Genomic DNA, 24,796 nt, shown 5'->3' with positions numbered 1-24,796 from the left:
CCCCAAACTCCCCTTCATTCAGGATGACATGTAAGCCTCAATTGTCTGACTGCCTATGGGCCTCATATTCTTATGGTGCTCCATATGTATGTTATTAATTTATTTTTCTCCTGTTAATCTGTCATATTAATTTGACTATTAGATTGAGCAAAGGACCTAGAAAGGTAGAAGGGAAATTTTACTTTCCAACAGTATGTACAGAAAAAGTTTTTAAAAGGTATAGGTAGCAGTAAAGATAGATGGTTATGTAAGGGTTTTTTTTTTTTTTTTGTGATGACCTCATTTTCCCACTAAAATCTGGCCATAGGGGGAAGTAGAGAAATGAGGAAGTAGCTCAAAGGAGAGAAGGTAAATTTTCAGAGGATATTATATCAGGGGATATTATAAAGGTAAAAGATGCTGGATTGTGTTTTTATACTTTTTAGGGATAAACTATAAGGAAAAAGTTGATGAGTTAGAAGTCAAAAGGGATAACTTAAAAAGCAAGTTCCTTAAGCAGGTGAGACAGAATGGCATGCAGAACTCAGGTGGAGGAATTGTTATTCAACAAAGTAAGGAGCTTCCCTGTAACTGGAGGGCAGGAGAAGGTGGGTGGCACGTGGAAGCTAAGTTTGGTGACAGAGAAGTGGAGGCCTTAACAGCTGATGACTTCTAATTTCTCTCTTGAATATAACATGATGTCACTAGGTGAGAATGAGAAGATGTAGGGTATAGAAACTTTGAGGAGAAAAGATATAAAATAGTTATTTCTGAGAGCAGGACAATAAACTTACTAAAGAAACGTAACTGGGATTCCAGGGAGCTGAGTGACAGTTTTAAAGATTATGAACATGAACCTAGAGTGAAACTTACCAGCAGAGACCTTTGCTGATTAGATCTGGGTATAGAGAGGAAGAAAGTTAAACACATTCAGTGCTGTAAGTTAGATGATGAGTACGGTAGAGAGGGAGGATGACAGAGTTGAGGGGATCCATAAGGAAGTCTTTATAATGATGGTGGTAAAAAGGAAATGAAAGCAGAAAAAAACATTAACAGAGTCAGTGGATTGGAAGCCTGGATGAGGTGAAAGGAATGTTACAGTGAGAGAACTTGAACAAAGGAGCAAGAAGGCTCTGAGGCAGTGGTTCCGACTTGGATGTTTGATACACAACTTCAGAGGTGGTTCAATTTCTCATGATGACAAGATGCAGAGTGTGACAAAGGAGTGGGTGGCTGAGATGCAGTGCATTAAAGGTAGATGGAAATATACAAAGAAAACATTGTTGGACAGATCATTCACTGACAGCTGAGAATTATGAGGCCGATGGCAAGACTTGAAGACATAATGATTGAGGATCAAAAGTTTCAAGTGAATGAAGAAATGTCCCAAACCTGATACTGCAGGAGGAAGAGAGGAACAGGAATATAGACATATGGCATGCACATCAAAGAGAGAAGCAGATTTGTTTTGTTTTGTTTATTTTGTTTTCCTGGAGAGGAGAGTCTACAATTAAAGAGTATCAACAACTAAGTAAAACAGACTTGGATTCTGCCATTGTGGAGCTTACAGACTAGCGAGGGAAAAAGATACAAATCAAATAATTAAGTAAAGAAGGATATCATTACAAACTCTAACAGGTGCTGGGAAGAAACAGGACAGGCCCCTGAGAGCATGCAACACAATGACCAAGTGGGTCTGCAGGCTCAGAGCAAACCCTAAGATGTAGCCTCTGAGCAGAGATCTGAAGGTTGAGTGGGCATTAAAGAAACAAAGGGCAGTTGGATGAAAAGATAACAACAAAAAATGAGAGGTTTTTAGGATAGGTAAGGCAAGAAAACAAAAGGTCAAAATGACAAAACAGACCAAGGAGTGAGCTGAACTATCAAGAAAATAGGAATTAGTCTGGGAACTAGGCATAATGTTAAGTAAAGACAGCATATGAAGAGTAAGAAAGAAAGAAGGCTACTGGTTAAAGTGGGAGAGTATCCTTCAAAAGTATAACAGTGAAAGATCTTCATAAATCAAGGATGTGTCCAGAAGAGTGGGCTGGGTGAATAAAGTTATCAGATGGATCAAGGTCTACTAATGCTTCAGCTAAACTGTTAGACTTAGAAATAATAGCGTAATCCAGATACCAAAGTCCTCAATAAATTTGGACGAGTTAGTGTGAAACGACATCAGAAAGAAGGGACAAAAAGCAGTAGGTTTTAATGAGGATGAAAGGATATGTTCTGGACAAATTATGTAAATTGTATAAACTCTAACTGTAGTTTCACCACATTTAAAATGGAAATAATAACCCCTATCCTGATTAGCTATTGTGAAGATATAATGTGAAACACTTAGCAGAGTCCCCAGCATGTATTAGAAAATAAAAGATAGTTATATAAGTTATCATATTTATACTTATTACTAGAAAGAGTTGCCAGATATATTACTGATTGTTTAAAGAAGATTTCTATGTTATTCGGCAGTCTAACAAATATAGTATTACTTCATTTATGTGCCTATGCAGAAAGATAGTAGCATTAGGAAACTCAATTCTTTCTTTGACAGTGCCTCTCTGAAAGGTATAGTCCTAAGAAGCTCATCAGCCAGCAAGTATTATAATTCTCCAGTCGAGGACATGAAAAGCACATAGAGGCTTTGCACAAAATCACAGACAACTCAACAGCAAAGACAAGACCAGAAACCCATGGTCATTGACTCCTACATTACTGCTGTAATCACTGGAATATACTGTATCTCTTATAATTTCTTAATCTTTGGATACGGTGTCTGTATTCTTCCTCATCTGAGGGAATCAGATGGACATTCCTGGATCCAGAAGCCTAGCAAACACTACATATCATGATGTTCTTTCTTATAACACCCACTGTATTGTGAGTTGAGCAAAGGAGTGTCTGGCTCATGACATGGGAGACAAGCAGCTCTCCAGAGAGATTACTGATGTACTGAATTCTCTCACACCCCTCATCCCTGACTCCCCCTGCTATGACTCTTAGAACCGCATAGTCACTCTGGATGAAGCAGCCATGGTTATAAGCCCTTGCCCTCACCTAGCCTCCTAGTAGCCTAACCTGAGTAGGGTAGCTGCAATCCACAGGGTCACAGTGAGAGGGGACAGCTAGCTTGTAAGGTAGCACTCTGCCTCTTATTTAGAAGCACACTTAGGCTGAGAGTAGTGGTGTTCCAAAGTCAGTATGCACTCCTCCTGTCTGTAATATCCTTCGCTATTATCACAATGAGTATAACACATTAGGGGGTAACCCACTGATATAGCTGAACTTGACTCTAAAATGTACAGTAATGAACTGCAGCAGCTGTAGTGCTCTAAATCAAAGATTGCTAGCACCGGAACGGAAATGGGAAGGGTAGTACATCTCTGTAAGTAGATTCTTTGCCAGACAGCCTGCCTGCTACCTTAAAAGCAAAATCCTATTATGCCTGTGAAACCCCCACAGCAAGGGACAAAGTCAGACAACCATCACAAAGCAACTTGGGCAAATTCCTGGGATGCCAGGCCACTAGGCAGAGCTTTCAGGGACAGTAATTATCCCATCTGCAGACTCTCTTGAAAAGCACTAAAAAAAGTGCAGGTCATGACATTAAGACCTCTCTGCAGGCACTATTGCTCTCTTGGGTCATCCCTGAGGGCCAGTCAGAACAACAAAGCCATGAACCCTGCAGAACTTTCCAGCTAAAGAAATACATAGATTGGATAACAAAAACAGTTTTGGGTAGACTCAAGCAGAGGATTTTAGAAAATTGTTGTGGTTTCTACTAAGTTTGTAAGACAATCCCTATGCAGTAATGAATGGGGAGATTTGGAGCCAGTAGAAAGTAGAGAAAGTAAAATCTATTATGGACACTCTGGGAGCCCTGACTATATTAATGCAAATTCATTTTAGAGGTTGCTAAATTATTTATATAGTTGTAGAACTTGCAAACTTCCCTATCTTCCCCAAAGCATTTCTTCATTAGGATTCCCTGAAAATCAGAGGTTGTTGCAGGCACAGAATTAGATCAGAGCTATGTCCATTAATTGGCTACCAAATGTTCACCTATAAATTGACAGGGTAGAATGAGGACATGTCCTGATGAGGTAGCACAAAAAACCAGAAGGATTATAATCCTCCTCCTGCCTCTCCTCTGCCTTCCTTTCTAAATGTTCAATCCCAGTAAGGGGGCCAGCCTCCCAGGACTGAGCTGATCAGAACTCTGTTTTCAGAGAAAGGAGAACAGAAAACTCCAGGCAGTATTCTTCCCTGCAGAACACAAGCTGTCTAACTGTTATTGCACAAGAAACATATTTTTTAGAACTGAAATCATCTAACCTCAAGGTTAAGGATGAACACAGGAAGGAACTATTTGTTTCTCTCTTCCTTCACCACATTGCTATTTCAACATCATTATTCTCTCCTTCTTTTCTCCTCCCTCATTGTTAAAGCTGACATATTGTCACTAACGTTCAGAATAAAAAGCAAATTATTACTAAAATTTACCCTTTTTTCAAAAATTTCTAAAAATTCATACAGAAAAATCATCACTTATGATTTCAGATTATAAATCAATTGTTCCCACCACAGTGAACTCCTGATCTGTAGATGTTCTTTCCTTCTTCTTCCCTAAAGCCCTCATTGATCCAGATTTTTGCTTGTTTTGTTTTGTTCTATTTGTTTTGTAATTTCTAGTGATTAAACATTTCAGGTTATGTAGTCCAGTCATTATGTAGCTTACCTAGATCTCTTGAGAGAGCATCTGAGTTTTTTCTCCTAGTATAGTAAAGTCAGTCATCTTTCTGGACTTATTTTTTACCTCCTTGCCTCTTTAGTATTCACAATACCTTTTGTACCATGTTCTTTGTTATTTCTGGGTAGTAGCCGAGACCTTGTTAATTCCTCTGAGCCATGTTCCAAGATATTTTTCTCTTTAAATTATATCACAGTATATAGTATTGCTTACATACATTACTTTATTTGGGGAGATATCAAAGAGTTAACTTCATTTTCCACTCCCAGTTTAACAAAGCTATCATGACATGCTAAAATTTTTAAACTTCTTATATTTTGCATTCATTGCATGTTGACTACAGTATAACAATATTTTTTGATTATGCAAAGAAGATAACTTCAGAAAGTTCATATTCTTTCTTTCATTTGTATTGAAATTCAGTAATTATTGGGATGACTAAAATGAGAAAGGTTAATTTTCTTCATGACCAATGGACTGAAAAACAGTGTTCTTATAAAATATTATCTTGGTTATAGAATATCATGAGTTTAAAAAATAATCTGTCTTCACTGCTGAGAAAGTAGGTCATCATTATTTCTCTCATTTCAACATATCCTACATACCCCTGAAAGTGTTATTTAGTAGTGTATGTCTGTCCTTAGCACTGTCACCAGAGGTATGGTGTTTGCCCCCTGCGAATTTATGATAGGCCTAAGAAAAGGAGCACACGAATGATAAAGCACAAATTCTAAAAATTAGTTATAATCACTCTGTGAACTCAGTGGTACAACTTAAAGATCAGTAGCTTAACCAAATGCAAAATCCTGGTCTCGTAGAGTCTGGTTATTACTGTCAGATGTTAAATAAAACTCAAATGAAAACAAAGGCCCCAATATTTTTAAAAATTAAATTATAAATTTTTGAATAGGTTATACACTCACATGGTTTTAAAAAATAAAGTAATATAATAAGATACAGGTCAGGAGCTTTATTCCTACTTCTGCCCTCATTCACTTCTTTCCCCCTGCCGTACTGTCTTGTCTACTGGTTAGTACCTTAGATAGTTTCTTGAAATATCTTTTCAGGGTTTTCTTGTGTGAAATAAGCAAATATAAATATTTTACTATTTTTTTACCCCCAAAAAATATCTTACTATGGACAATTTTTGAGCTTTGCTTTTTCTGCTTGATAGTAGATCCTGAGGTCTTTAGATCAAGACACAGAGAACAGGCACACTCTTACTACAGTTACACAGTATTCCATTGCCAGTCCATCACTGTGTGGATAGAGCAGTCTGTTTCACCAGGATGCAGCCTGGATTCGGAATTATGCTTAGCAAGGTAATCTGACTTCTGTTAGCTAAGGCGTTTACAGCAAAGAGCCTTCTTTCTGGAAATACAAACTAAAGGAGTGATTGTGAAAAACTGATACTCAAGGCACAGGAAACTTTTCCTTTTAACTGGGCTCACTCAAAGGTCAGCTTCAGAAAGATAATCTAGACATCTCGCAAGCGACAGATGGTGGGTCCTTTGGTTGCATTTATAAGAAGTCTACATTTCCTCTAATCTGGTTTATTCTTGGTCTGTCTGGTACATGCACATGCAGACACAGTGCGTGTACTTTTCTGAGACTTTAATTCACACATATTCAAGGTAAAGGGTGATGGGGTGACTGGTGATGTAGGTAGTGACAATCCCTACAAAGAATCAAGGATACCGCAGTTCGTTATTTCTCCCCAAAGCAGCTGCATGGTGAGATTATCAGACCATATCAGGCTTAAGGGACAGTAAATGTCAGGAGAGCAGACCTGCTATAGAAAGCTGATGGGAGCTGCGGGAACCTTTAGTATCAAATGTTCTCCTGTATAATAATAGGCAGCAGCATCAATCTCAGAAATGCTGCTACAAATGTCAAAGAAAACCTTCCCCATATATAGATTAAAGTTGCAGATAAAAACAGAGGACCAAATCAAAGCCCCAGTGTTCCCTTTTTTAAAACCACCCTGCCAAAAATGCAATTTCTAGGTTATCAAAAAATAGAATCTCTCAAAAAGCATTCATAAAGTTTCACATTTTGGTGTTATCACAGAAGCTTATATTGGGAAAATGCTATTTCTTCCTTCCCTCCCCCTTCAAGGTTGAAGCAGCATCCTATCCTTTCTCTCTAACAAACTCTATAGACCTCAGAATAGCAATTGTGGAGGTGACAGCACTGTGTTCTGCGAGCCAGAGCCACACACTAACATACATTGGCCATTTCCTAGAAAACCCTTCTTTTCAAAAGGAACTGGGAAATAAACTTCTTAAAGTGACCTTATGAAGTCAACATTGATGCCGTGGAACAAAATTTCATTTGGTGGAGCAATTTAGACACCATAAATACAATGCAGTGTCAATTGAGAAATCTTGGTGTAAAAATATAAACAGCAAAGTTTGGATTTATAAGGCCTCTTTTGGATGTGACAATTCAGACATTAAATATTAAGAGTTTGATCTGTCAAGTAGAGGATTAGGCTGGGAGAACTGTTTTGTTTTTTTTGTTTTTTTTCCTAAAAGCAGTAGTCAATAAGACAAAAAGAAATTTTCATCAGCTTTGGTTAAAGTACACAAATGCACACACACACACACACTCAGTCATTCACATATCTATACAGATAAGCCCGTAAGCATGAAGATACAGTTGCTCCAGAAGGATACCTGCCTGGATTAATTTGTCATAGATTCCACAGCAGGGACTGTCTGGGAAACAGAATCAGCAACTCTTTCTTCTACCCACTTACGTATTATGACCATAATGCATTCCCTGACAAATGACATACTGTGATTTACTCTGATGTTGCCCTCAGGTATGTCTTGCTCATTGACATCCTTATACAACCTTGATTATGGAAAGAACTCCATATGTTTTGTGATAATCTGCATGTTTATTATAGAATGCATTATGGGAGTTCTTAAAGTAGCAAAGCACATATTTGCATTTGATGTTCCTATGTTTCCCTGTGCTATGCTACTATTTTCCAATGCATTTCTGGAACTCAGTTTCCCCCTCTGAACAAAATGTATGAAGAAAAGTTTTTGAAGATAAAGACCCTTAGTGTTATCACTGCAATCAGAATGGTTTCAAAAGTTCTCTGCCAATATCTGATAAATGATCAATAATTGATACCACTTGTAAACTATGCCTTTGCCATGCACTGTCTCCTAAGTTACCTTTAACATGGATAATAGTTCATACAGCTGTTGAAACAGTGGCTCTGTAATGGTTATTGTTACTTAAAAGCATTAAGTATCAGAACAGAATAATCTTCATGGGCCTTTCCCCATGAAGATTATTTTATTGTTAATGTTATTAAAATAAAATATTATTTTATTTTAATGTTATTAAAATAAAATAGTTTATCTACTACATTAATAAGAAATACTATCTTAAGTACGATATTTTAATATTTAATGTATATAGTGTAAAGGGAAACAGAGTTTGCCTTTTATTTCCTTTTTGTTTTATTGTGCTGGTGAGAACTTCCGGAGCACTATGTTGACTAAGAGCAGAATCTAGATCTTAGGGGGTAAGCACTCAGTCTTCCACCATTCAGTATGATGTTAGCTGTAGATGTTTTCAAGGTGCTTTTTACCAAGTATAGAAAGTTCCCTTCTATTCCTGGGTTGCTGAGAGATTTAAAGTGTTAAATTTTATCAAATGTTTTTCTGTATTAATTGACATAATCATTTGATGCTTTAGCCTGTTAATGTGCTAGATTACACTGACTGATTTTTTAAGTTTTTAACTAAGTTTACACCTGGTTGTGGCATAAAATCATTTCTATGTATTGCTGGATTCAATTTGCTAATATTTTGTTGAGTATTTTTGAGCTATTTTCATAAGGGACATTTATCTGTAGGTTTCTTTTTTATAATGTCTTATTTTGATATGAGGCTAAGACTAGTCTGATAAAATGAATGAAAAGTGTTCCCTTCTCTTCAATTTTCTGAAAATAATTCTGTATAATTGGTATTAATTCTTCAAATAGTTGGTAGACTTCTATAGTGATGCCATCTAGGTTTATCTGAGATACTTTTTCGGGAGTTAAAAACCTATGAACTCAATTTTTAAAATAATTGAAGCACCATTCAAATTATTTTATATTGGGTGATTTTTTCTTTGTATTTTATACACTGATTTTAGTTGTTTAAGTAGAAGGATTCATTTGATACTGGTTACTCCTCTGTAGCTCCAAACAGGTATCTTCTTCATTTATTTTTAAGATAACACAGGTCACATTTTTAAGACTTGTTGGGAAATAAAGTAGAGAATCTGCCTTAGTAAGGCCTCAAAAAATAAACTAGATAAAATACTGAAAATAAATACCTCTCAAAAACACAAGAATTATCAACAAAAATTTGAAACTGACAAAACTAATTTTGCTGCATACTGAGAAGATTTAGGTGAATAATATTCTCAATTATAAGACCTGCAATAGCCACAAGAAAGTGTGTCTATGTATCTCTTATAGACCAATTGCTATTTTCTGCACAGTTCCTTTAAGTATATGTTACGTTTGATGTTAAGCAATACCCATGTATACCTTACCAAATTTATTTTGGAAGGCCCTAACAGGTATAAAACTATTACCCTGGAGTGGTAGAGGAATAGGTCTTAGGGACCTGCCTAGCTCATTCTTGAAAACCTCATAGACTCCAAAGTGAAATATTTGGTTACTACTATTCTTACATTTTTCAGTGGGAAAAAAAGTTCTTGGAAAGTATTGAGTGCCTTTAGATTTAAAAGTATCTGGCTCTTCTATGGTTGCTTATTTATGAAAATCCTGCTAATAGTAGATTGCTTAGGCAGGACCCAGATTTAATAAACATTTCAAAATAATCAAAGATCAGAGTGAGCTCAAATATCAGACTCAGACAAATGTCAATTTCCCTCTTCTTTGCTTCAACTGAAAATGAAACGGACTAATTTTACTAATTTCAAAAACATTTCCCCTCCTTAATAACCCCATGTGACTGAGGCCAAGGCAAATGTGATATTTGCTTTCATATGAAAAACAAAGTGAACTTTCATAAAGATTTTATGCAGTCTATAGTGTAAAGAACCAATAAGAGAGTTATCTCTAAATCTATAAATTGAACTCAAACTCACAAAATAAATTAAATCAAGTATGAAAGAAAATCAACATCTAGGTTTATGGAACAATAAAATATGTAAAAAGGTTGAAAAATAATACAGAAAGGCAATCGAAACCTCAAGCAAAAAGGGTAGCAAGGGATAGGTCATGCAGAAAAAAAAATAAAATGAAATGAGAAACAATAGTATTAAAAGAATTTCCACATAGAAATCAGAAAAGAGCATGTTGTACCTCAAGATAGTGCAGCAGCGGTAGAGTTTCTGAGCAGTGACCCTGTTTCCATTCTCTATAGGGAAGGAACCTTTAACATGTCCTCAGACATTAAAGCTTGTTGGAAAATTATTTTATACCCAGTTATTTTAAATACAGTTTTTGTAAAAACACTAAAGATTAAGAAACTGAAACTTTTCTAAAAGAGAAATGACAGTTACTATTAGCTGGCTGCATAATGCTAAAGATTTGAATTATCAGGCTATTGTTCTGACAGACTCACAGTGGCTAACCCATCATAGTCTATGAAGAAACTGTCACCATATCTTGAGAACTGTGCCTCTAAGATAATAAATGTTTAGTTCATATGTGTGTGTGGTGGCGTGCAAAGGACACTGGTGGAATATATGACAAAAAAAAGTGTGGTTTTTGTTATTTATGACATCATTTTATTGAGGAAAGGAAAGGGAAGGAAAAAGAAAAGGTAAAAAAAAGTTATCTTTGACATTGCCTTCTTAAACTCAAAATTCCTATGGCAATTGATATCTATGATACCAGAACGATACTTCCAATCAGCTTGAGCCCAGTATTAATAATCATAGTTATCCTGTGTTATCACTTATGTGTCTAAACATTTTAAAAACATGAACACAGCTAATTCTCAAAACAAACCCTTAAAGATATGGTCTTTATAGAAGATGAAACTAAAGTCGTCAGGGTTTACACAGATTGCCGAAGATCACACAGCTAGTAAGTAGCAGTTAAATTCACAATGCCCATTTTTATCAATGTGGTATAGTAGCTTAACATTTTTATATAATTTTTCATAAAAACAAGTCCTTTTTTTTTTAACCCATGTAGATTATAAACTCTTTCGGATCAATGATCAGGCATTACATTAGTTTTATTTCCTCATTTGCTAAAAAGGTTATTCTTAAGTAAAATCTCTAAGATCCTTTCAAGCTCCACCACCCTTTCTAGGTTTTTACTTTGTAAAACACCCAGCACTTGGAAAGATTCCATCAACATAATAGGTGATCAACAAAGTATTAAAATAATGACTTACTTAAGGAAAAGAATGCCATAATATCAACAACCACTAAATTCTCCATTTTGTTTGAGCAACTCAAAATATTTAATATAAGAAGAGAAATTCATTTGTTTTATACTTCGTTAATCAATAAATCTACAGGATATTTTATGAGATGCCTGTTCCAAATTGTAATATGTTTTAGTTTTTCTATATCTGGTTTCCTTCTCCGTATATAACTAACTTACCCTCTCCAACCCCATTTAATATTCCTGTTGCTACCTAACATTTTACAAAAGGCAATGGCTCTCAGTAATCAACGTAGTTCAAATTATACTCCTTCTATCATTGCTATTGTATTTTGAATAACATGAAATTTACACAATGAGATATCATTCCAAAATGATCCCAAATACAATTTTAAAAATCCAATCTATTTTATGTTGGGTCATTTCAATATTTATAAAATATTTATCAAATACTTTTTAAAATCACACAATATTTTCTGAAATGTTTAGTCATGAGTCAGTGCTTAAAGCATTTTATCCAATACTCTGATAATTTAGGAATGCGAATTTCCCCAAACTAAATTTACTTGTTAGTCTCATTGCCTATCTTTGGCTGTGAGAGAAAAAATAAGTCTGAGATTATAAATGTTATTTAAAATTCCAGAGTACTTTTTTAGATTGACTAAGTATGCAGAAAATTCAAAACTGCACTTCTTTTCCCATTCTTTCTTTTCTTTCTTTCTTTTTTTTTTTTTTTTTTTTCTGGTTGCTGTTGTTGTTTCCAGAGCACAATCCAAAGCTACGAATAACTGGAGAGTTAGATAAGGAAAGAAACTGGTTCTGGGTGGCAACAGGGACACGGGGAGGGAGGCAATAATCATGATTTCTCTCATTATAAAAAAGATTTAGAACTGAATTCTCAGATAAACATTTTCCACTATTAAGAAACTATATCTATAATCATATATATGAATTTACATCATTTTAGAATATTTACTATTGTAGAGAAACAGTTTCAGTACAGACATCCAGATAAGTGTGGGTCCTAAAAATTTATAGAAATTAAGCTAAGGTCAACCAGCTAACATACTCCCCCAAAGACTTAAATCCTTACCCTAGAATTTGTTTAGGCTTAAAGGAATAAGTATATATTTATTATATATACTTTATATTAATTATATTGTACTTATATACAGAAATACAAATACAAGGTGTGGCAAAAGTGGGTTTAAAGTAGTTTGTATGGAAAATAATACAATAATTAATAAATAATAATACAAGAATAAACTCTGTGTTTTGCATACTCACAACTGTAAACCTACTTTCACTGCACCCTGTATAAATGTATTTTGCCATTTGTGAAATAACATCTAGTCCCTTAAACTCAAGAAGTTTGGTTATAGCTGCTGAAATATTTTTAACAAAATAAGGCATTTTCCACTAAATATTTAAGTCTATCAGCTGTAGGCATAATTTAGATACTACAAAAGTCCATGGAAGTAAAGGAAAATGATATCCAGTCAAGATGGCAGCATAGGCAGACATGGCTCACCTCTTCACACAACCACATCGAAATCACAAGTAAAATATAGAATGACCATTAGCCAGAACCACCAGAAATTGAGTTGAATGGAAGTCTGACAACTCTGGAATTAAAGAAATCACATCTATCGAGACAGTTAGGAGGGGTACAGATATGGAACAGGATGGTGTCTCACCCATGTGTGGTGGATAAAAATTCAGGAGGGATATCTCAGGAGTGAGGAGTCCCAGCCCCATACCAGGCCCCCCAGCCCAATGTTCCAGTGCCAAGAAGATAAGTCTTCACAACTTCTGGCTGCAAAAATTATTGGGATTGAGTTGGTGAAAGAAAGCGCTGGAGCCCCAAGTAGTTCCTCTCAAAGAACCCACATAGGCTCACCTACTCAGACTCACTCCCTCTGAGCTCCAGCACTGGGGTAGCAGCTTGAAAGGCACCAGTGGCACACAGTGAGAAACTAAAATGTCTGGCATCAAGGCCAGCAGAGGCCATTGTCTCTTTTCTAAACCATCCCCCAACAGAGCCAACAAGTTAGTGCCATATCTCAGACTCCATCAACCTGGCTAACACTGTCTGACCCACCTTAGAGATCCCCAGAGTCTCTGTCTCACTCAAGTCATTGACCCATCCAAGCTACTTTTCCATATGAATGGCTGATCTTGGTTCCTACTTCACTACTTCCTAAATCCTATCAATCAACAGCTGGCCTCTGAGCTCAGCCAGGCACTAGCAGTAGACAGCTTAGAGTCACAGCTTGGCTTCACATGGGAATCTCCAAGCCCAGCACAAGTAGCAGCCATCTCAGATTGCTTTATAGCTCAGGTAGGGTGCCCCAAGCAATACACAGGTCAGGGCTGATCTTGGCCTGCACTACCCAAGAAACCCCAGGACCAGCACACCCAGTGGGCAGCTACAGACCACATCAGAACACAACCATTTTGCTCCTACACAGCTGATCCTCCATGGAGGACTGAGGTTGGTGGCCAGTGGTTACAGCCAGACCTTGCAGCTGACAGGCTTGGGTAAATTTTTCCCATTGACCTGCCAACAGCAACCAAGACTCAACTACAAAAGGAGGGGGTACTCGTCCCACATGAAAATCACACCTTGAATACCCAGTTTGGGTGATGGGGAGGCTGTGCCACTGGACCCTACAGGACGCCTACTACACTAGGCCATACTGCAAATACACAGTCAAAGTAGCTCTACCCAATACACATAAACACAGGGAGGCTGCCAAATTAAGGAGGCAAAGAAATATGGCCAAAATGAAAGAACACAACAAAACCCCAGAAAAAGAACTAAATGAAAAAAATAGCCAATTTATCAGATGCAGTTTTCAAAACACTGGTGATCAGAATGATTGAGTACAGCCACAAAATAAAGAAAGAAGTGAAAGTTATATACAAAGTGAAATAAAGCAACAGTTATAGGAAGGAAGTCAGGATTCAAATCAATGATTTGGAACAAAGGTAAGGAATAAACATTCACCTGGAAAAGAAAGAAGAAACAAGAATTGAAAAAAAAATGAGGAAAGGATCAGGAACCCCTGGGAAATTTTAAACATACCAATATCTGAACCATAGGGGTGCCAGAAGAACAAAAGGAAGAGCAAGAAATAGAAAACGTATTTGAAAAAATAATGGAAGAAAACTTCCCTAATTTGGCAAAGGAAATAGACATGCAAGTCCAGGAAGCACAGAGAGTCCCAAACAAACTAGACCCAAAGAGGACCACACCAAGACACATCATAATTAAAATGCCAAAGATCAAGAGCATCTTAAAAGCAGTAAGATAAAAGAAGAGTTATCTACAAAGGAATTCCCATGAGACTATCACCTAATTTTTTCAAAAGAAACTTCGCAGGCAAAAGGGGACTGGCAAGAAGTATTCAATGTGATGAAAAGCAAATGCCTACAATCAAGATTACTCTATCCAGTAAAGCTATCATTTAGAATGGAAGGGCAAATAAAGTGCTTCCCAGACAAGGTAAAGCTAAAGGAGTTCATTATTACCAAGTCATGATCATATGAAATGTTAAAGGGACTTATTTAAGAAAAAGAAGAAAATAAAAATTATAAACATTAAAATGACAACAAACTCATAACTATCAACAACTGAATCTAAAAAATAAAAAATAAAAACGAAAACAAACTAAGCAAAGAACCACAAGAGGAACAGAATCATAGGTTGGGGGTCATTTGGAGGGCTATCAGCTAGGAGGGGTAGGGGGAGAGAGGGAAAAATGGTGCAGGGATCAAGAAACGTAATTGGTAGGAATGAAATAGACAGGGAATGTTAAGAATAGTATAGGAAAGGGTGAAGCCAAAGAATTTACATGCATAACCCATGGACATGAACTAAGAGGGGAGGGATTGCTGGAGGGAAGGAGGTACTGGGTGTAGGGGAGCAAAGGGAAAAAAACTGGGACAACTGTAACAGCATAATCAATAAAATATACTTTAAAAAAGAAGAAAACCCTGGCTGGTGTGGTTTAGTGGATTGAGCGTCGGCCTGTGAACCAAGCGTTACTGGTTTGATTCCCAGTCAGGGCACATGACTAGGTTGCACATCAGGTCCCCAGTTGGGGGTGTGAGTGAGAGGCAACCACACAGTGATGTTTCTCTCCCTCTCTTTTTCCTTTCCTCTCTCTCTAAAAAATAAATAAATAAATAAATAAATAAACAAACAAACAAACAAATAAATTATTTAAATAAAGGAGAAGAAGAAAAGGAAAATCATGCAGTAAAAAACCTGTTCTTCTATATTGTAAGAAGTCACAAATACCACAACATTCTGAACAGGCAGACATGGGATAAAAATGTAGGGCCCTGGGGGCCTATGATGTTTTAGGTCTGGAAAAACCAGCAACAGCGACTGGAGAGGAAGTCAACAAAACAACAGAAAGGTTGCATTGTGGGTAGCAGTAGAGTACTGCCTGGCCAAGACTGATGCAATTTTTAACCTTTTTCATGTCATCATGGCACCCATAAACTATTTGCTAAAATTCTGCTGCACACCAAAATATGTAATTTTTGCTAATCTGACAAAAAATAGGTATAATTTTGGTTCATTCACACTGGACAGCTGTTGTTGTGCTGGGTGTTGTCAATTTTTTATTTGACAATCTAAGGGAAAAGTGGTCAGCGCTCCTGACCAAATAGTCAGGTATTGCATGTTTTAAAAATTCTTGCAGCACACCAGTTGAAAATCGCTGCTTTAAACAAAAATACATCAGTTACCCAAGGATTAAATCAGACATACAGAGAGATTATATTTCTGTTTCCAAAAATGGAACGTAAGCATGGCAGAGAGAAACAAAGTTGACCCTAGATCACAAAATCAGAAAAGCCTCAGGGAGACTTACCAACTGTAATCACTTCAACAAATGAAGATATTTTATATTAATTTATGTCTATAGAGCACCAAATCATGGAACTTTTCTCATGCCTATAATAAAGTTAAGGGGCACCAACATAAGATTTATCTTTATGCAAGTGGCCATTTTGGATTCATGAGGGAAAATTTACCAGGAATCCCGAGAAAGACTGCCCCCTTGAGGACCTCTTCTGGTGGTCAGTAGTTGCCATGGTAACTCAAGGAATTACATCAAACCATGAAGTTCAGTGGTCCAAATCCAGAGGCTTTCTTTTAACCTTTCTAATTCACCACACCCTTTAGTACTAGAACTGTGTTTCTTTGAGAAAACTCTTTACAATGAGAAACATCTTTTTGTGGTCACAGTATCAACATCATACATAAGCCAATAGGTTTAGTTTTCAAATTTTTTGCAAGTCTGAAATATACAATAAATGATCCATCAACAAGTACATATCAGTTACATTGTTATCTGAAATATCTTAATGATGCTAAGCTTTAGCACTATTTTATTTGATCTTTTTTCCCCTTTGGGAGATCTCTTCTAATCAATCTTGATGATTAGACTCACTTCTGCACAGAACCAGTATGCTGGACTAGCTTTTTTCCATGATATTTTGATAATGTGGTAGGCTGCTAGATTTCAGGTCCTAACGCATTTTAAGGAAAGTTTCTTGGAACTGGGTCATCCAAACCAAACAGCAAACATTAACATTCAATTATTATAAAAATCTTAATTAACTGCACATTCCAAAAGGATGAAGTGTTAATGTGTATAAAGATGTTAGAAAATACCAGAACAAGGATCCAGCATCTCTTTCAGAATTTTTAACCAGGTCTAGAACTGATTTCCTGTTTTATTTATATTGAGCCATTTCATTTCTTGAAACCTCTGGGGAATCCACACCCTAAGCCATTTTCCTAGAAATATGCTTCTATTCTGAAAGAAAATCCAGGAAGGGTGCTAAGAAAATGAAAGAGAAAACAGGAACCAGAAAGCAAGAAAAGTCATAAAAGAATAAAAATATTTTAAAAACCAGATAAACAAAACAGTCAAGGTCTGGAAAACAAGAAAGCCCAAGCTGAAAGAAAATCTTTTTGTCAATTCTAAATAAAATTCCCAAGGCTTATTCCAAGATTTAAACATGAGTATTACATCTGTGGCAAGGAGCAGAGCATTATAAAAATTTTAATATTCTAATACAATTTTTCTTCTTCCACAATAATTAATTCCCATTTCCCTTACTACCTGCTTCTGAGAAATACATTAATTTTTTTCTGTCAATTTTTTACAAAATATCTTTCTTTAAATATTTATTAGAAGAGAAGTTTCAGAGAAGTGGAGTATTAGAGACTAAATTTTTAAATAATCAATCAAGTATTTCTTTTTCAAATAAACAGATATGTATATGTGTGTTGATTATTATATCTGAATAGTGAAAAATGTTTGGAGAAAAACAGAGTAATATTTGGCTGTGTCATTTAGTAACTATATGACCTCAGGTATCTCTAATGTTTGACTTTAATTTTTTAATAAAATTAATATAATAACAGTATCTTCTCATTTTCAAGATTACATCAGGCAATAATCTGGTATTTGGAAAGCAATAAGTACATAATAAATGTTAGATGTTAATATAACTATTACTATTATTTTATTGTCAATCATTGATATGATTAACAAGATGATGTTTTTCTAAAGGGGATGATAAGTGTATAGTTCTTCACCAATTTACCACTGATTTATCACTTCAGAGACTATGGCAAAATAACCTGTAATTGAAATGAGAGAAATGAATCTGCCTAACTAATTCTACTAATTCAATAGTTCCAAAGTTGTTGATTGCTCTCAATTAATGTACCAGTTTGATAACTATTAACTTCAACTGACTTACTCAACCATGGAGCATTGTCTAGTGAGAAAATCTCCAGCATGAAACTTCGCAAACCAGTTTTGATATGTTTGATCAATCACAGCACCTTCTCCATATACTGCACAACTTTTTTCCTTGCATTTCAGTTGTGTTTTTACCTTTCTTGACATAATAAAGCATAATACACCAAAAGTATTGCTTATTTTCTTTCATCTTCAATATTAAAATGGTTACCCAAAAATTCACCAATTTTGATGTTTTTTAAATGCTTGCTGATGACAGCTGTTACAATACAACCTAACAAAAATTCTTTTGAATGAAGTTAAAGACAACTAAGTGCTATTGGAGCCATCTTAAGGGAAAAAACAAATGAACTTTTTGGCCAACTCAATATTATAAGAAAGAGAAAAAGTAAACAAAAGAGATTAAGAAACACGAGGTATACTAAGGTCTCTTAGGTGATATTCTTCCCTATAATTAAAGTGAATAGAAGAGAATTTTAATGAGTCATCAGTTTTTAATCATTTTAAAATTGTATAGTTCCATATATAAAAGGCATCTGAAATAGGCCAATATCACTAGCAGGTCACAGAGAACAGATGTACTTGCTAAGGATATCTGGAAAAGAAGCTCAGAGTGCTTGATTCTCAAGATTATGGTTAAATTTCTCACTATTGCTAGAGATATTTCATAAAGGGGTTGTTATGTACTGAATTGTGTCTTCCTAAAATTCATATGTCAAACACCTTACCCCCAATAACTCAGAATGTGATTGCATTTAGAGATTGGGTCTCTAAAGAACAAATCAAATAAATGAGGTCATTAGGGAAGGCCTAACCCAATATGACTGGTGTCCTTATAAGATAAGAGGAGGATAAGACACAGCATTCACTGAGTGAAGACCATGTGAAGACGGAGGGAGAAGACCATCTACATACCAAGGAGAGAGACTTCAGAAAAAAACAACCTTCCTGATATCTTCACCTTGAATGTCTAGCTTCCAAAATTGTGAAAAATAAATTTCTGTTGTTTAATCAACTCAGTTTGTGATACTTTGTCATGGCAGCCCAACGAAATTAATACAGTTTTGCAACTGTCATTGTGGTCAATTCTTAAGTTTTTAAGGAATAATAAGTTAACTAGCTACATTCTTCCCCCCCCCCCCATTCCTATTTCATTAAGATATCTTCCAGAAACTGTGAATAGAAATTAAAAGAAAATAAATTTGGTAAAAAGATTTGTTGAGAATATATGACTTCAGGAAAAAAAAGTTTTTTCTTTTATTGAATTTTACCTGGGCAGAGTTAGGGGCTCTCTTCTGCATGCTGCTGTTTTGGCACAGAAGTATTACATTATGGCTCTTTTCTAGATACTGAATTTCAAGCATTCAAGCAAGTAAGCCTTTTGTTGTTTTTGGTTTTTTGGTTTTGTTTTTTGTTTCTTGCATGTGTATAGATGCCCTCGTAGTGTCTGAGACTTGATATTCCTAGTATCTTGGGCAGTTCTTGACACACATTGGATACTTAAATATAAAGGTAATCAATAAATATTAGGTAAATAAAGGGACCCTTCAATATTGGTAACTTTCATCATTTTTACTAATGTAGAAACAGAACATAAGTGAGCTTACCAAGATTTCATTACTTTTGGTGTTTGACAGGACCTAAAATAAATACACTTCTCTTTTTCTTTCTGAATTCTGAATTATTAATGGAAACAAAGGAGTCTGAAAATAGATTGGGGACTTCCAGTCAAGATGGAGGCTTAGACAGATGCACTACAACTCACTCCACAACTAAGAAGAAATACAACTACCTTAAAACTAGAAACAACCGGAAGTTCCAGAAAATCAAACTACATGGAAGTCCAGTAAACAAAGATAAAAAGAAGAAATACTCATCCAGACAGGTAGGAGAGGTGGAGCTGGGGTGGAGAGGACATGGTGTGATGGCAGCAGCAACAGTGGCAGTGGCATTGGCAGCAGCAGTGATAGGCCAACAGAAAGTGGAGTCACATGTTTTAAAAAGTCAGGAGGGACACCTGGGGAGCATTCCCAGCTCCTCGCTGGATGTCGAAGCCCACAGTCACAGCATCGGGGAAAATGAAGCCTCATTGCTTCTGACTGTGCAGACCAATGGGGGTTGGGGTGAAGGCAGAAACTGCCTGTTTCAGCAGAGTCCACTTGTTTAAAGGGCCCCCAAGGTCCTAGAATGTCCACAGACCCACCCACTCTGGGAGTGATGGCCAGGCGGCAGCTAGAAGTGCACCAGTCTGGTGCGGAAGTGGGAGAGGTTCCTGGAAAAGGGGCGAGTGCTGGGCAGGTGGCATTGTTCCCTCTCGGACCTCTCCGCACATATAGCGCCACAATGTGGTGAAACAGGTCACCCTGTACTGACGAATTCCTAAGGCTCCGCCCCTTACAATGTAACAGGAGCGACAGCTCTACCTGGGACGTAGAGGCAAACAAACACAGAAGCCTGTCAGAATGAGGAGACAGAGAAGTATGGCCCCAAAGGGGAAACGGATCAAGGTTCCTGTGGGGGAACTAAGTGATGAGGAGATAGCCAACCTAACAGATGCAGAATTCAAAACACTGGTGATAAAGATGCTCACAGGCTTGACAGATATGCTTGAGTACAACAAACACATAAGAGAAGAAGTGAAGGCCATGCTAAGTGAAACGAAGAAAAATTCACACAAAACCAATGGTGAAGGGAAAGAAACCAGGGTTCAAATCAATGATCTGGAACATAAGGAAGAAAAAAAAAACAGTCAAACAGTGCAGAATGAGGAAGCAAGAATTGAAAAAAATGAGGAAAACTTTCCAAATTTTGTAAAGGAGATGGATATACAAGTCCAGGAAGCACAGAGGGTCCTGGGCAAGCTGGACCCAGAGGGTCCACACCAGGACGCATCATGATTGAGATGCCAAAGGTGAAAGATAAAGAGAGAGTCCTGGGGGTATCAAGAGAGAGGCAGAGAGTTGCCTACAGGAAGGTGCCTATAAGACTATCAGCTGATTTCTCAGGGGACACTTTGCAGGCAGGAAGGGACTGGCAAGGAGTAGTATTACTCTATCCAGCAAAGCTATCATTTAGAATGGAAGGGCAGATGAAGTGCTTCCCAGACAAGTTGAAGCTAAAGGAGTTCATCATCACCAAGCCATTATTATATGAAATGTCAAAGGGACTTACTTAAGAAAAAGAAGATCAAAACTATGAACACTAAAATGACAACAAACTCACAACTATCAACAACTGAATCTAAAAAATAAAAATAAAATCCAACTAAGCAAACCAGAATAAGAACAGAATCATAGATATGGGGATCATTTGGAGGGTTATTAGCTGGGAGGGGGGAGCGGGAAAAATGGGGAAATGGTGCAGGGACTAAGAAGCATAATTGGTTGGTACAAAATAGACAGGGGGAATTTAAGAATAATATACGAAAGGGTGAAGCCAAAGAACTTATACGCACAACCCATGGACATGAACTAAGGGGGGTGGAATTGCTAGAGGGAAGTGGGTACTAGGCAGAGGGGAGCAAAAGGGGAAAAAATTGGAACTACTGCAACAACATAATAAAATATGCTTAAAAAACAAACAAACAGATTGGAATGTTATCTTTATTGTTAAGACTAAATTGAAGAACACAATATAGGTGTAGAAGATCCAAGGGCTTCCTTATACAGAACCCTAAAATTCAAGAGACTTGTCTATCAGTCTCAGAAGACTGGATTGGCTGGGGTTCTCACCATGTAAAATACACAGCATGGGGGTGGGGGCAGGAAAGCAGAATGACTTCTTTCTTTGCAACTGGATCCTGTGGTTAGGAAAGGAAGAAGTGGCACATTGATAGGAATAAGATAAGTCACTGCAGCTATTCTAGGGAATAGTATGAAGGGGTAAAGAATAATTGGAAGAGTTCTCCTGCTGAAGTGCCCTTCTGCAGAGAAAGAAATGCCAGGAGTATGTGTTCCCCACCCTTCTCCTTCCCAACTAGGCTGCCATATTCAGCATTTAGACTCAAGTCTTCTGAACCAAGACTTCCCTTCCTATAGTATTTGCCTCCTTATAATGACTCAGCTGAATTGGGAATAAACAGAGAGTTGACCTAACCTGAATTTGAGTGCTTATGTAGAATTCAGTTGTAGTGGTTAGCCTTTAAAAACTTCTCTGCAACATTAACATAAAAAATCTTATTATAAAGCCCTAAATTTGGCACATGATAGAAACCAAACAGTGAGCACAGAGCACTATGGTAATTTAGTAAAAATACCACAGAAAGAAACAACCTTGGAGCACTTCCGACCTGGCACAACCTTGACAATTTAAGAGTTTGGAAAATGCAGGCTGTGAATGGAAGGAGGTGAGGGAAGAGAATTTTTTCCTAAGAGACTTTTTAAAGCTATATTAGTGCATCTATTAATACATGCTCTTTTCAGAAATAAGGAGCAAAAAATATTTGTCTTGGGGGTTGTTAAACAATCCCTCCACTGAGCCCTGAGTGCCATAGTAAGAAATTACTGCTTACCACCAGCAGTGTGCTGGTAAATGTTTAACAAACAGCTCTTGGGGTGGAAAGGTCCCTGATTTGTAGTGTTTGCTGATTTCTGTGGTCTAAACATTCCAACAGTGGCCCATTTTAAGCTTCTACATAAATTAACCAGGTCAAAAAATTCCTGAAAATTTTAAATCAGCTCTCACAAGTAATTGCAGGGGGTCCAGAACACCAAAGCCAACAAACAGGAATGCCAGAGAGAGAAAAGTTCCATTGGAAAGGGTATATATTGCCTCCTGAGGATCTCAGCTCTGTAATGGACCAGGTGAGACAAGACCCTTGGGATCCCACGTAGTTATCCCAGGACACACACAGGCCTCATGCTTTGCTGGAGAGACGGACTGAGTTCTGACATACATACAGTTGAGGAATAGGTGCAAGCTCAAGCCAAGAGGGCAGTCTTAGAGGTATTCCTCTATCATTTTCTAATTGAAGTAGGAAGCTATTTAAAAAAGGAAATAAAGAATAAAATAGAAGGGGCTTTACAGGAAAGAGTTTTTTTACGCCAAAACAACAATTCTGATCACAGCTACGATCCTGATCCTACTAACTAGGACTTTAGTGTTACTCATCAACAGCCTCCCTAGTTGCTGGATGCTAAGAAGACTTACAGAAATAGGAACTGCCAAGGTAATTAGTGCAAACAGTACACTGAACATTTTCATTGACCACATACCAAGAATGATAAAACTCATTATTTATATTGCGTGTGTGTACAATGACTAAATGCAAGCATTTTCTATACATAGAAGGCTCTATGTGCACAGGAGCACAGGATGAAAGTTTAATTTAATAGTGCTTTTTTTTGTTCTAATTAAGCCAACTATGGATCTCTTTGTCAGTGCACAGTGACTTTCCACAGGTAGTTAATTAGAGACTGCCTGAGTACAATGGAGACCTGTAAAGGTAAATGAAGATTGGAAAACCTCAGGTGACAGAAGAGATTACAAATGCTATTAAAGATTTAGAAATAGGAGGGGGTAAAGCAATGCAAACTTTTTTACAGTTCTTGGATATTTGAGTACTAGAATCCTATTGTTAAACTTGAAAATATGGTGATGAATACAGAAGTCAAATGAAGAAAGAGATTTTGCTTTCATGTAATTTGATGATATGCTATCTTTTCTGAGCAGTACTGGATTTCTCTGTCTTTCCCTCCCTCCCTCTATTCCTTTCCTTTTCACCTCTCTGTAATGTTTAGAACATGGTCAATGAAGTCCTCTTTCTTTTTGGAAATCTTTAGATTTAGCCTTCCTAACACATACTCTTAAAAGATCATTCCATCCTTTGAAATAACTACCTTTTGCAAGTGTGCCTTTTAAATCTGAACTCATCAGTGAGTTCCTGTGCCATTATGAGGATTTATTTAAGTGCCTGGTATAGAGGCATTTAAGGAGGTGGTTAGACTTGCAAGTTTTCAGGTCACACTCATAAAGTCTGGAATTTGGAGCTAGACTGGTAAGTTCAGACCAGAGCTCTTCTCAAGTTGCTTGTAGCAGTTGGAACAGGTGACTTAATCTCTGAATTTTCATCTCCCACTTTGTAATTTGATAATAATATATTATAATACTTGTGACCTTATAAAAACATTATATAATTTTTGTTTAATTATGTAAGTGTTAGCTCAGTGCCAGGACCAGAGCAATTGCTCAACATTTGTGAGTATCCACCCTTCCACTCAATTTTTCCAAATCTTTTTTACTAACATCAGAGATTATTTAACCTAAGATTAGGTTACATATCTGATTGTTAAATATCTGATATGAAAATCACATATCCTTTAACAATCTATTGCTTTGTATTGGTTAGAAGCAAATCTAAAACAGTGGTGTTCAGAGTGAGGGGAAAGAGTATCTGAATCACTCTGGGCATGGATTTTGCAAAGACAAATCTCTTGCTCCACTGCCATGCCAGTGGACACCACCGACCCAGCATGTCAGTTCTGCTGGTTGTGTGTCTTCAGCCTTCTGGGGAAAGGACAAAACATCAATTAAGCAAGGCAGCAACTTACTAGATATTCTGTTCCTAGGAGACGGAAGCTCCAGTTAATGTCTGAGTGTTGATGTCTTTCCACTACTTAGAGAGGACCCTGAGATTTTACATTAGAACAGAATCCTGTTATGCCCAAAATTTATAGATTTTTTTCAACCTCATTATCTTTTCCACTTTATTTTTATTCAAATACCTCTATCAGATCTGTCTTCCAATTTGTCCTAGAAAATTTTCTATATATTTTTTCTTTTTTACATATTCCCTTTTCCTCTTTATTGAATCTAATTTTTAAGCAAAATATTTTGTTTAAATATTTTTGGGTCATCTGTTCCAACATCAAGGTTTGATGACATGTA

Source organism: Furipterus horrens, unplaced genomic scaffold (assembly GCF_987537825.1).
Source record: "Furipterus horrens unplaced genomic scaffold, mFurHor1.1.pri manual_scaffold_3, whole genome shotgun sequence".
NCBI classification, from domain to species: Eukaryota; Metazoa; Chordata; class Mammalia; order Chiroptera; family Furipteridae; genus Furipterus; species Furipterus horrens.
This window is presented reverse-complemented; position numbering follows the sequence as displayed.